General features: G+C 43.5%; 1 long non-coding RNA gene across 3 annotated transcripts; it reads right to left on the bottom strand.

Annotated features, from left to right (window-relative positions):
• Positions 1 to 3,150: 3,150 nt before the first annotated feature.
• LOC101708946 (uncharacterized) lies at positions 3,151 to 11,584 on the bottom strand. 3 transcript variants are annotated; one of them, XR_015440823.1, is made up of 5 exons: positions 11,525 to 11,584; positions 11,015 to 11,138; positions 8,421 to 10,526; positions 7,891 to 8,128; positions 3,151 to 4,016 (listed from the first exon to the last, which is right to left on the bottom strand). It is a non-coding gene; the product is annotated as an uncharacterized LOC101708946 (long non-coding RNA). The 3 variants fall into 3 exon arrangements; XR_204869.3 differs by having other exon boundaries at positions 8,421 to 8,650; positions 10,408 to 10,526; positions 11,015 to 11,567; XR_015440820.1 differs by having other exon boundaries at positions 11,015 to 11,568.
• Between the last annotated feature and the right edge of the window lie 74 nt (positions 11,585 to 11,658).

The raw sequence follows: 11,658 nt of genomic DNA, 5'->3' as shown, positions 1-11,658 counted from the left end.
GATGAACAATAATAACTGTTAATGAAACAGGAAAATTACAACAAAATACTCCCATAAAAGTTATGCTGGGGATGTAGCTCATTGGTAGAACGTGCTTAGCATGTGTAAAGGCCTGGGTTTGTTCCCCAGTGCGCGCGCGCGCGCACACACACACAGAGTTATGTGATTATGATCTCTCTCTCTCAAAATATCTCGTATACTGTACTCACCCTTCCTTGCCTGGGAAACCAAACCTACAAATGGTAAACAATAGACAAGAGGGGCAACTGCACATCCTGTCCGAGGAACTGTCCTAGGAGCTAGAGAGCTAGTGACAAGACAGATTCATTTCCTGCCTTCGTAACTGTAAAGTGAATGAGCTCCTGTCAGATGGGGTCACGTGATGTGAAATAAGCCTGCCAATGGGAGGAAATGTCCAGGGAGCGTCTTTGTGGCTTGAGTGGTCATAGAAGACTTCATGGGGACCCAGATGACGGGAGGAGTCAGAGGATGGGAAAATCAAGTGTGAAAACAAATGTCTGGGAACAAGTTTAGAGTTCTGAACAAAAAGGAGGTCACCGTGTTCTCAGGGGATGCTGGGAGAGGAAGAGGAGAAGAGATGGGACCCGAGAGCCAGCAGGTGCTAGCACACACCCAGCCTTAGAGAGCATGGTAAGGAGTTTAGATTCTTTCTGAGTGAAACACAGGCAATTAGAAAGTTTTAAACAGGGCATTAGTATAGCTTGTCTTTCTATGTGTGCACACCTTATCCAACCAACAGTCTCAGACATCCTGCTCCCTTGGCAGAGGGAGACACAAACTCAGAGCTGTTGTGCAGGTTAAAGGAGGCGTTGGGGACCAGGGCTCCCCAGGTCTGTCCTCGTGTCTCATCTTCCCTCCCCTCCCAGGTTCCCAGTGCTGCCTTGTAAAACAAGGAGTGGAGAGAAATAAATCTTTATCCTTTACAAAGGAGAGGATGAGTACATGGCTCTCTTCTCTGAAGTCCGTGGCTCAGACAGGATTTTAGGAACAGTCAAAAGGCTGCTCTTAGGAAGCTGCTGTTGCCGGGATTTAGCTCAGTGGCTCCGCTGCCTGCCTCAAAAGCACAAGGTCCTGAGTTTGATCCCTGGTACTAAACAAACAAACAACAACAACAAAAAACAAACCCCAAAACGAAGCTGCTGTTGAGCTACCCGGAGGTGCTAAGTGCTGACTTTCCTGAAATGTTTCAGTCCCTCTTCTTTGGAGGCTCCAAGATTATAGGGAGAATCTAATTTCCAGGAGAGGAAGACTAGGCAAGAAGCAATGCCACTCTCTCCCAGAAGACTGTTTCCAGAGAGCCCATGTTCTTGCTCTTCTCTGTGGGAATCATGGTGTTAAAAAAAGCAGGTCCAGATCCACTGTTTATTGGGAGCATTCTTCCCAGAGGTCAACCTTCCACCAGTTTCCCTGGGGGTCTGTCTAGGGGTCTGCGGTAGAAAATGAGGGTCAGCAGCTGTCAGCCCCAACATAGGAAGGGCTGTTTTCTCTCTGGACAGAGGTGAGACACCTGCTCATGGATTCAGGGGCCCCCCGGGTGTGACTTCAACCTTCTTAGGGAGATTGTAACACATCCCCTGGCCAGGGTCTGGGGTGGAGGCATGTTCCTTTCCTCTAGATTTATGGAAATGGAGTTAAACATGGATGTCAAAGACACAAAAGTGATGTCTAAGAGGTATATGTAAAGGTAGAAGAGGTGTAGGACTACTATCTAGAATAAATAAAGAATTTTAAAAAATCAGATCCCCCAAATTTAAAGACCCAATCCAAAGATGGGCACCTGAAATGAAAAGACACTTTTCAGATGCAGAAGTAGAAAGAGCAACTAAATATATGAAAAAATGTTCAACCTCACTGGTCATTCGAGAGATGCAAATTAAAACAACTCTGAGATTCCATCTCAATCCAGAAAGAATGGCTGCTATCATGAAATCAGCCAATAACAAATGCTGGAGGGGCTGTGGGGGAAAAAGAAACCCTTCTCAACTGCTGGTGGAAGTGTAGATTCATTCCTAATACTGGTGATTTGTCTGTTTTCTTTCTTTCTTAGTGGGCTAGCTAGAGGTTTGTCAATTTTGTTGATCTCTTTAAAGAATAAGCTTTTTGCTTTATTAAATTTTCACTATGTATCTGTTCTCAATTTCATTGATCTATGCTCATATATTTAATAATTCCTTTGGTCTACTTGCTCTTATTTTTCTAGTTTCTTATGGTGAGAGCTTAAATGATTCAAATTTTGTTTCTAATATAAACACCTCATGCTATGAATTTATTTCTCAGCATTGTTTTAGATCTGTCTCAAACTTTGTGAGGGTGGATCGGTGACCTAATAAGGTCATCTTGGCCAATGTTCCATGGGTGCTTGAAAAGAAGTGTTGGTGTTGGCTAAAGTGTTCTGCAAATATGGATTAGTTGGAGTTGTTGAATTATTCTATTGTCCTTGCAGATTTTAGGTTCAGCTAGTCTATCAATTGTTGATACTCTCCAAGTATATCTCTCCTATTCTAGGGGTTTTTGCTTCATATATTTGGATTTTGGATTCTGCTTTTGTTGTTGTTGTTGTGACAGGGTCTCACTGTATAGTTCAGGCTGGTCTCGAACTCACTATGTAGCCCAGGCTGGCCTCATACTCAGTGTGATCCTCCTGCTTCAGCCTCCCTAGTGATAGGATTACAGGAATGTGCTAACAGGCCCGGTGGAATCTATTATAAACATTTATGGTATCAGAGCATTTACGATACCATTTAAGATTTCTATGTCTCTGTGGTGGATTGGCCCCTGTACTGTTGTATAATGTCCCTTTTATTCCTTGCAATTTTCTTTGCTGTGAAATCTGCTCTAATCTATTATAGACAATGCTCTTTGTTGTTTGTGTTTTTTTTGGTACCGGGGATTGAAGTCAGGTCCTTGCACTTCCGAGGCAGGTGGTGGAACCACTGAGCTAAATCCCCAGCCCAGTGCTCCTTGTTTTTGCTTGATGTTTTACAATACATTTTTCTCCAGTTTTACTGTTAAGCCACTTATATCATTATATTTTAAGTGAATTTCTTTTCATTTTGTTTTTGTGGAACTGGATTCCAAATCCAAAGCTTTGTGCACGCCTGGCAAGGACTGTACCAAGTGAGTACTAAGTGAGTATCATGTAGGCAGCATTTATTCTTGGAGAGTTGGTACATATACATAACACGTCTTAATTCTTTTCCTTTTTTTTTTTTTGGTACTGGGGATTGAACTCAGGTCCTTGCGCTTGCACAGCAGGCGGCGAAACCACTGAGCTAAATCCCCGGCCCATATCTTAATTCTTTTCATTCCCCCTATTTCCTATTGGTTTTTTAAATATTTCATATTACATTCTTGAAGAATGCCAAGAGAGGAGATGACAAATGATCAACCACACGAGGTAATCAAATGTTAGTTAACTAGATGTGGCATTTCACAATGTAGGTGTATTTCAGAACGATATGTTTTGTTTTGTTTTTCTGGTACTGGGGATGGAATTTGGGTCCTAGCGCTTGTACAGTCAGAACAATATGTTGCATGTAGTAGAACAATATTATCCGTAAAAATCTGAAAATTGACTGTTTTTCCTCATTGCTGCTCTTGCGTTGAAGTTTCTCATCTTCCGTTATTGGCTTCGTGTTGAATGAATATGACTTAAGCAATTCCTGCTCGATGCCTGCTCCTCTACTCCTCATCTCTGGCTCCAAGCCTTCCAGCTTCCCCAGCCGCACGCTCACTGTCTTCCTTGTCCAAGTGGCCCTTGTCTCTGCGACAGCAGTCTTCTTCCCCTTTCCTGTTCTCTTGTCCACAACAGAGATGTCACGGGTGCGGCTGGCATCAGCATCAAAGGTGGCCTCCATGTGAGGAGCCCTGAAGTGCAGGGAGGGTGCCAGTGAGCTCACACCTGCCTGGAAGCTTGTGATCCCTGCTCAAGGCACCTTCACAGAACGAGGTGAGCACACCAAGCTCACTGTCAGAGAGTTACTGAAGGTCCGTGTCTGCTCGAAGAAGACAGGAAGGAAAGAGGAGAGACTTTATTGAGTAAAATGGACCAACATCGATTCATTGTGACAGATGTACCTTACTATAAAATACGATGTTCATAGGAAAACCTGAGTATGGGGGATATGAGCACTCTGTTTTATCTTCACAATAATTTTGTAAATCTGAATTTATTCTAGATTTTTTTTTTGTTTTTTGAGACAGGGTCTTGCTATGTAGTTCAGGCTGAATTTGAACTCACTGTGTAGCCCAGAAAGGCCTCGAACTCATGGCAATCCTCCTGCCTCAGCCTCCCAAGTACCAAGATTACAGGTGTGCACCACCACACCTGGCTAAATCTGAATCTATTCCAAAACTGAAATTTAGTAAAGCTCACTGAGGACAGAATCAGTTTTCAGGATGGCTTTGTCCTTCCGCTAGCTGAGTCTGCCTTCCACTCAGCAGCCTCGTCTAAGGGGTCTGCAGTTGCCATTGATCTCAGCACCTCCTATTCTCATATGAGTACCTATCTACCTGGAAAAGGAGCAGTAATTACCAGTGGTTATGGGTACCTGACTGTGCCACGTCATGTCCCCTTTGCTGGTCATGCATGACTGGTTGGTGACGTTTCCAGGAGTCAAGCTGCCATGAACTCCACCAGCAGTGTTCAATTCAGTTAACAACTAAATTGGACACAGACTGGCGGCTGCTCTTCTCTCATGGTGGGAACCGTAGTATTGTGCTCAGTGGACACACACATCTCAAAGTGACAGGGAAAGAAGTCACAGCAGTGATCCTTCCTTTAGTAAGTGCTCTAAGACAGGAGGTCAGGGGCCTGCATCAGGTGCTGGCTGCACAAACCATATAAGCTTTTATAGCCCTGAGCTTTTCCAGGTGGTACTCAGAAAGGGCCTGGGTTGTCCCCCCAGATGCTGGAGGCCATGCTAAAAGCTGGTCAAGTCTGTTAGGTCAGGGGTTTGAGGTATTTTTTTTTTGTACCGGGGATTGAACTCAGGTCCTTGAGCTTGCATAGCAGGCGGCCAAACCACTGAGCTAAATCCCCGGCAGGTCAGGGGTTTGAATAGAATATTTCTCCTGGAGGCTTTTTTTTTTTTTTGCAGTCTTCATGGGTTAAAAAATATTTACTCAGTCTCACAGTACATTATCTCCCTTCAGATTACTAATTACAAGGTTAAAACTGTACTTTTATAGTGGAGAAGTCTGGCAAGCACCACTGTTATCAGGGTTTGCAAGGTGATAGATTTAATACAGGACACATAATGTACAGGATTATTTTATAAAATTCACCCAAAAAGTCAAATGGAGAGGACTACAAGAGATCTGTCCACACACTAGAGACCTGAATAATCCAGCCGAGGGCCTGGATCCTACAGCAATGTCCTGCACAAGTCCAGCCAAACGCCTAGAGCCCAAGGCAGTGTCTCATGCAAGTTCATACCAAGGATCTGCACCAGGAAGGGCCAAAGGCTAGTGCTAGTGGAAATGTAAAAGCATCCCATCATTCTGGAGAAGAATCTGGAACTTTTAAAAAGAATTAAAGATGCACCTACATACCACACAGAAATTATATTCCATAAAAATAAAAGCATGTCTGCACAGAGAAACTACTCCATTTCAAAGAGCAGCTTTATTTGTAATGAACAAAAAATGGAAATAGGTCATATATTCTTTAACAGCTGAATGGTTAAACTGTGGTATATTCATCTTATGGAATATTACTCAGCAATAAAAAGGAATACACTATTGATATACAGTGGTACCTTGGTTCACAAACTTAATTCTTTCCACAATTCTGGTTGCAAACCAAATTGGTCGTGAATCAAATCAAATTCAACAATTAGGTTTCATGTTGACCTAATGGGGAAATTTGATTCAGTTTACAACCAGTTTGGTTTTTGACCAGAATTGTGGAAAGAATTAAATTTGTGGGCTGAGGTACTACTGCATTTAACTATCTTGGTATATCTTCATAGAATTATGCTGCATGGAAACAAAAATGCTAAACCCAAAGATTAATACCTGGGGGTCTATTTATATAATACTTTTTGAAATGACAAAATTACAGAAATGGAGATCAGATGAGTGGTCATCAAGGGTTAAGGAAGAGGTGGAGGCAGAAAGGAAACAGGTATGGCTCTAAAAGGTGCTGAGAGGGAGTATTGTATTGAAGGAAATGTATTTTGGCTGTGTCAACATCAATATCCTGGTTGCAATATGTACTGTATGTTATCTTACTGTTGGGAAAACAAGGCCAAGAGTCCACAGAATCTCTGTACTATTTCTCACAACTACATCTAACTCTACAACGATCTTAGAATATAATAAAACCCTATGTGAATAGATTATGCAGCGGATCCTGCATGGAGAAAAAAAGTTGCTGTAAAGGACAGTGTTGAGACAAGTGGCAAGATTCAAAAACTGACTTTATATTTTAGCACACTGTACTGTATCAACATCACATTGCCTAGATTTGGTTGAGAACTACCCTGGAGTTATATAAGAACATATATTTGATCCTAGGAGATACATACTGACTAACTTAGGGCAGAAGGATCTTGATCTCTCCAATTTATTCTCAAGTAAGCCAGCAAAAAGAAAAAAAAAAGAGACATGTAGATGTGTGCGTGTGTGTATGTGAGACATATTTGTGTATGAGATGTGTGTGTGTGCCAAAATGTTAAAAATGAGTGCAAAGTATAGAGTCGTTAACAATTTTCCTGTGTATAAAGTTTATTTTCCAAAGTACAGTATTTAATAATAATTTTTAAAATCCCCCCATTCATTCAGACAGGAAACTGCCAGAGAAAAGAGAATGATGGGGGAAGGTGAGAGATAGCATAGCGCAGTCTGTTTTGATGTCCCCTGAGCGTATGCCAGGAAAGTGAAACTTAAGGTTCCCTTTGGCTGCTTTGACTTAACACCTCCCTCCCCCTCTTAGGGTAATGTATTTACCTGAATGAATACTGTGAAGGGGATTTGATTTGTACCCTTTAAAAACAAACTTATGATTTATTCTTGGAACCACGCACAGTATAGTAAAATTTAAAGTACGCACACACACACACAAATCTAGACAAAACACAGGGAAGAAAATAGAACTGTGGAGAGGGAATGAGCAAGTCACATGGAGCCACACATGTCAGCAGAGAAATGAGTTTTGTAAGGAAGCACTACAACTATCAATCATTGATTATTTCTTTTTCTTTTTTTTTTTGGTACCGGGGATCAAACTCGGGACCTTGCACTTGCAAGGCAGGCGCCGGAACCACTGAGCTAAATCCCTGGCCCTCTTTTTTTTTTTTTTAACCATGCTGTACTCCTACCATATACAGCAAGCCCTGCCCTTTTCATTAGAATTGCTATAAATTATTCCTTGCCTCAGGGAAATAGCTTTTCTGTAAAGTAGCTTTCCACCTCCTTCCAGGGAGAACTAGACTATTTCATAAAGTCAGGCAGCATCTTCCTCTGTGACCAAGTTTTTAGGCAGAATTTTCAAGCGAAGTGGTTAGACGTGGCCTCTTATCTCATACTTCAGATTTTTAAAAAGGAGTAAGAAATTCAGCTGATGAGAATTTCAGTGACACTAAAAATATCAAAATAGGCAAAAACATGGTACAAGTTACAGAAAATACTTCTCAGGGCCCCAATTTCCCTTTGAAGCAAGCATTATGCACTCTCAATGTAAACTCTTGGCTAGTATTGAGAAATCTTTTAACCAATGTTTTTAAAAAGCACATTCTTGTAAATACTCTTCAGAAAAAAATACCCGACTATAAATGTAGCTCAAGAACTTTTTTCTTGAATCATTTGAGGCTAAGTTTTCCATGAGATGTCTCATTTCCCCCATTACCTTAGGGTGAAATTACTCACCACCTAATGGTCGCCACAGATGTCTCCATATTGTCTTTCACAGCGAAGGATCCAGTTGGGGACCTCGTGTTGCTTATAGTGATCCCTGTGGCCCCTGCCGGTGGGGAACAGTTCTTCAAACTTTTCTTTGATTTTCATGATCCTGACATTTTGGAAGGTTACAGGGGGCCTGTTTTGTAGAATGTCTGTCAGTCCAGGTCACCCCAATGCCTCCTCATAAATAGGTGCAGGCCAGCATCTATGGCAGAGATTTCACAAAGAGGCTTGTGTCCTTTTCCTTACATCCCAGCAGATGGCATACGACTGCAACTGTCCCATTACAGACTACAATTCCCACTGCTACCCACAGCTACTGGACAGGTATTTCTTTCCCCCTCTGTCACTGGTATTTACATTAATTACAGTATTTGTAGATATAATGTAATGTTACATATATCCTATTACTTATAAGTAATACTATATATTTTGTGGGAAAGTATTTTGAAACTATATAAATACCCTATTCCTCATCAGACTTTTAGTTTATTCACCTTTTTACTTAACGGGTTGCAACGTTATTACCCCCATTTCCTTTTGATGCTCAGAGTGTTTCCGAGTGGGCCAAAGGGAGCTCCTTCACACTGTTTGGCGCCCTCTGGACGCGTCCCCATCACTGCTGGGACAGCTCCTTGTGTTCAGGCGGGTGCAGACATCCCAGGCTCACCTCGTGCTTCCTTTGCTCTCACCTGGAAACAGCTGCTTCTCTCAGCAACTCTGGTCCCTTTCATTAGAGAACAGCAGAGGGAAGCTAGGGTCCGGGGCTGGACGTGCCTGTGGGCATCACTGGTCACAGACCCTCCCGGTGGCGGACCGAGTTAGGGGATGCATGCAGGCACACACACCTGCCCCTCTGTAGTTCCCTCGTTAGCATCTGTGTACACACATGAAGGTCAGCGATCCACACTGACGTCTCTCGTTCTAGTTCCATCCCTCAGGGCTCATTCACTCATTGTCTACCTGTAACTCCTTTCCCTGACAGTTTTAAACCTGGGGCCAGTTACCCTTAATAGATTTATCATTTTATCAGCCCCCTGCGTATAACCCATCTCCCATCTCTACCAGCATCCCTCCCTACATGGACACACTCCACTCCAGTGTCTGTGCTCCAGCATCCTTCACAATGTACCCACCACTCGGCACACCCTCAATCACCCGGGTTCTACTGGGTTCCACCCAGGTCCATCTGCCCGCTTCACGCAGATTTGGACACCAGTGCCGGGCGGTTCCTCTGTGTTGACGCCTTCCTCACCCTGCTTGGGGTCTAGCACCCTGCCCTGAGCCACCTGAGGGGTTTGGCACTGAATTGTGCAGGAGGCCAAGGGAAGGAAGGGGAAGGGGAAGAGGAAGAACCCCATGATAATGGAAATGGACCATGTAGCTCAGCCCCTGTTCCCAAGATTCATCTATGTAATGCCAGTTACTTCATTCCAGTGAACTACCAAGATTCAAAGAGAATTAATTGAGTTGACCTTTAATAATCACTGGGAATGAAAGAATTAAAAGCATCCTACCACAGCGATATATGCACACCATGTTTATAGCGGCACAGTTTGTAATAGCTAAAGCTTGGAAACAGCCCAAATGTCCATCAACTGATGAACAGATAAAGAAGATGTGGGATTTTTTTATACAATGGAGTACTACTCTGCCATAAAGAAGGATGCGCTTCACACACTTATAGTTAAATGGATGGACCTTGGGACCATACTCTTAAGTGAAATAAATTGGACACACATTGTTTCTCTGGTGTGAAAACCTGAAAGTGTAAATAAAGACCAAAATGTGTAACAGATATTGGCAAATGGGAAGAAAATGTTCATATGAGAAGAGGAACAAGGGAGGGGAGAGGGGGAAAGGAAAGAAGGGACAAAAAAAGAGAATAGAAAACAATGGAAACAAAGCTTTTGTAAATAAGAAGGGGAAGAAGAGTTGAAGGGAGGGTAGGGGAATGAGAAATAAAGAATCAAGATATATCATGTACAGGTACAAATTCCCTATGATGAATGGGATTAATAGGTAAATCTAAAATGCACCAATAAAATTTTAAAAAGGAAAAAAGTCACTGGGAGTAGCTACCAGTTGTTCGCTAGAACTCTACAGGCTTGAAATGGTTAGCAAACGATCAAATCTGGCAACAGCCTCTCTTCATTCCTTTCACCGCAGAGTTTTTGAGTTTCCTTTTAATGGACAAGGCTTAGCAAATATGAAGCTGGTGAAAGAACTGATTGGTCAGCAACAGAACTGAGGGGCTGCTCTGTGTTCACTGCTGTGTACCATGTGAGCATCGTGCTGTACACACACAACCAGAGTTCCAGAGGCAAACGCTGTGCGTGCTCCACTGCCCTCTATTTCCACAGACGGAAAGAGGACTCTTAGTTTACGGGCGTCTGCTCACACTTTCAACACGCACACTGTTCGCACATTTGACGGACACATATGTATATCTCCGGGTTGTGAGATTATGAACAGAATACATACCTTTAACTGCAGACCTTACCGGCACTCAGAAAAGTCCTGGCCACTTTGGGAGGGGGGCATTCACTCTCACATTTGTCCAGCGCTGAGTGGACGCTTGTCAGAAACACCGTAACGCGCACCTGTGAGGAGATCGCATTCTGATTCCCTGCACAAATTTACAGCAGCTGGAGTCTGAGGACCCTGCAAAGCCCTTCTGTCCGTCTCCGTGAGTCTGCATACATGGAATACATCTGCATTGACACAGCAAGTTTCAGGGGTGCATGCGTAGGTCCGTTAACTTTATCTGTATCTTCATGCCCACCTAGGGGACTCCTAATTACAACGATCTATTATTTTACATGAAGGGATGATACTGAAGTCAGGCTTGATAGCAAGGGGGTTAAAACGGAACTTTCTGGAATCAGATCCCCTTTAGAATTTTGGCTTCACCCCTCACAGTCTGGTCACTTTGGGCCGGTCATTTAACCTGTTTGAAATTTAATATTCTCTCCTATAAAATTGGAATTAAAAATAGAGCCTTCAGAGGCTTAGAGCTTAATGGAGAAGCCTGGCGAATGGCAGGGACCCAGTAAGCTTGAGATCTGAAAGGCAGATCCTCAGGACAAACCTGCGAGAATCGAGAATCGCGCTGGATTCACTTTTCTTTTCCTTGCGCTCTAGCACCGCCCACGTGGCTGGGCAGAGCAGGGGGACTTCGGAATAACCGCATACTCGACCCTGTTTCGTCGGACCTACAGCACGATTAAGAAATTATAGAATAATAATAAAAAAAGAAATTATAGAATAGCACGGGGCCGGGGATTTAGCTCAGTGGTTCCGCCGCCTGCCTCGCGAGCGCAAGGTCCTGAGTTCGATCCCCGGTACCAAAAAAAACAAAAAAAAGAAAATAAGAAATGATAGAATAGCACTAAGAAGGAGGGAAGGAAGGAGGAGGGAAGGAAAGGACAGAAAAGCTCTACATATGTAACTGAAATGCCAAATGATTTTAATCTCCCAACTGCGGAAATCTTAAAATGTCAAACAGAAAGGAGCTGGTTTTCCTGGACTCATAGACCAGGGCATAGATGGAGAACACAGTCCGGGTTTTTAAACGCTCAACTGCACAGAGCAGACGCACCGGCGGCTCGCCCGCGCCTCGGGTCCCTGTGCACGCGCACGAGCCAGCGCGCTGAGTTTCACTTTCCTTTGGGTGGGAAACGAAAGCTCGCGGCGCTGCGGGCGGGGTGGGGCGGGGTGGGGCGGGGAGGGGCG

This window comes from Heterocephalus glaber, unplaced genomic scaffold (genome assembly GCF_053883595.1).
Source record: "Heterocephalus glaber isolate CG9 unplaced genomic scaffold, H.glaber_assembly_v1.0 deba00000281, whole genome shotgun sequence".
NCBI lineage: Eukaryota > Metazoa > Chordata > Mammalia > Rodentia > Bathyergidae > Heterocephalus > Heterocephalus glaber.
This window is presented reverse-complemented; position numbering and strand designations above follow the sequence as displayed.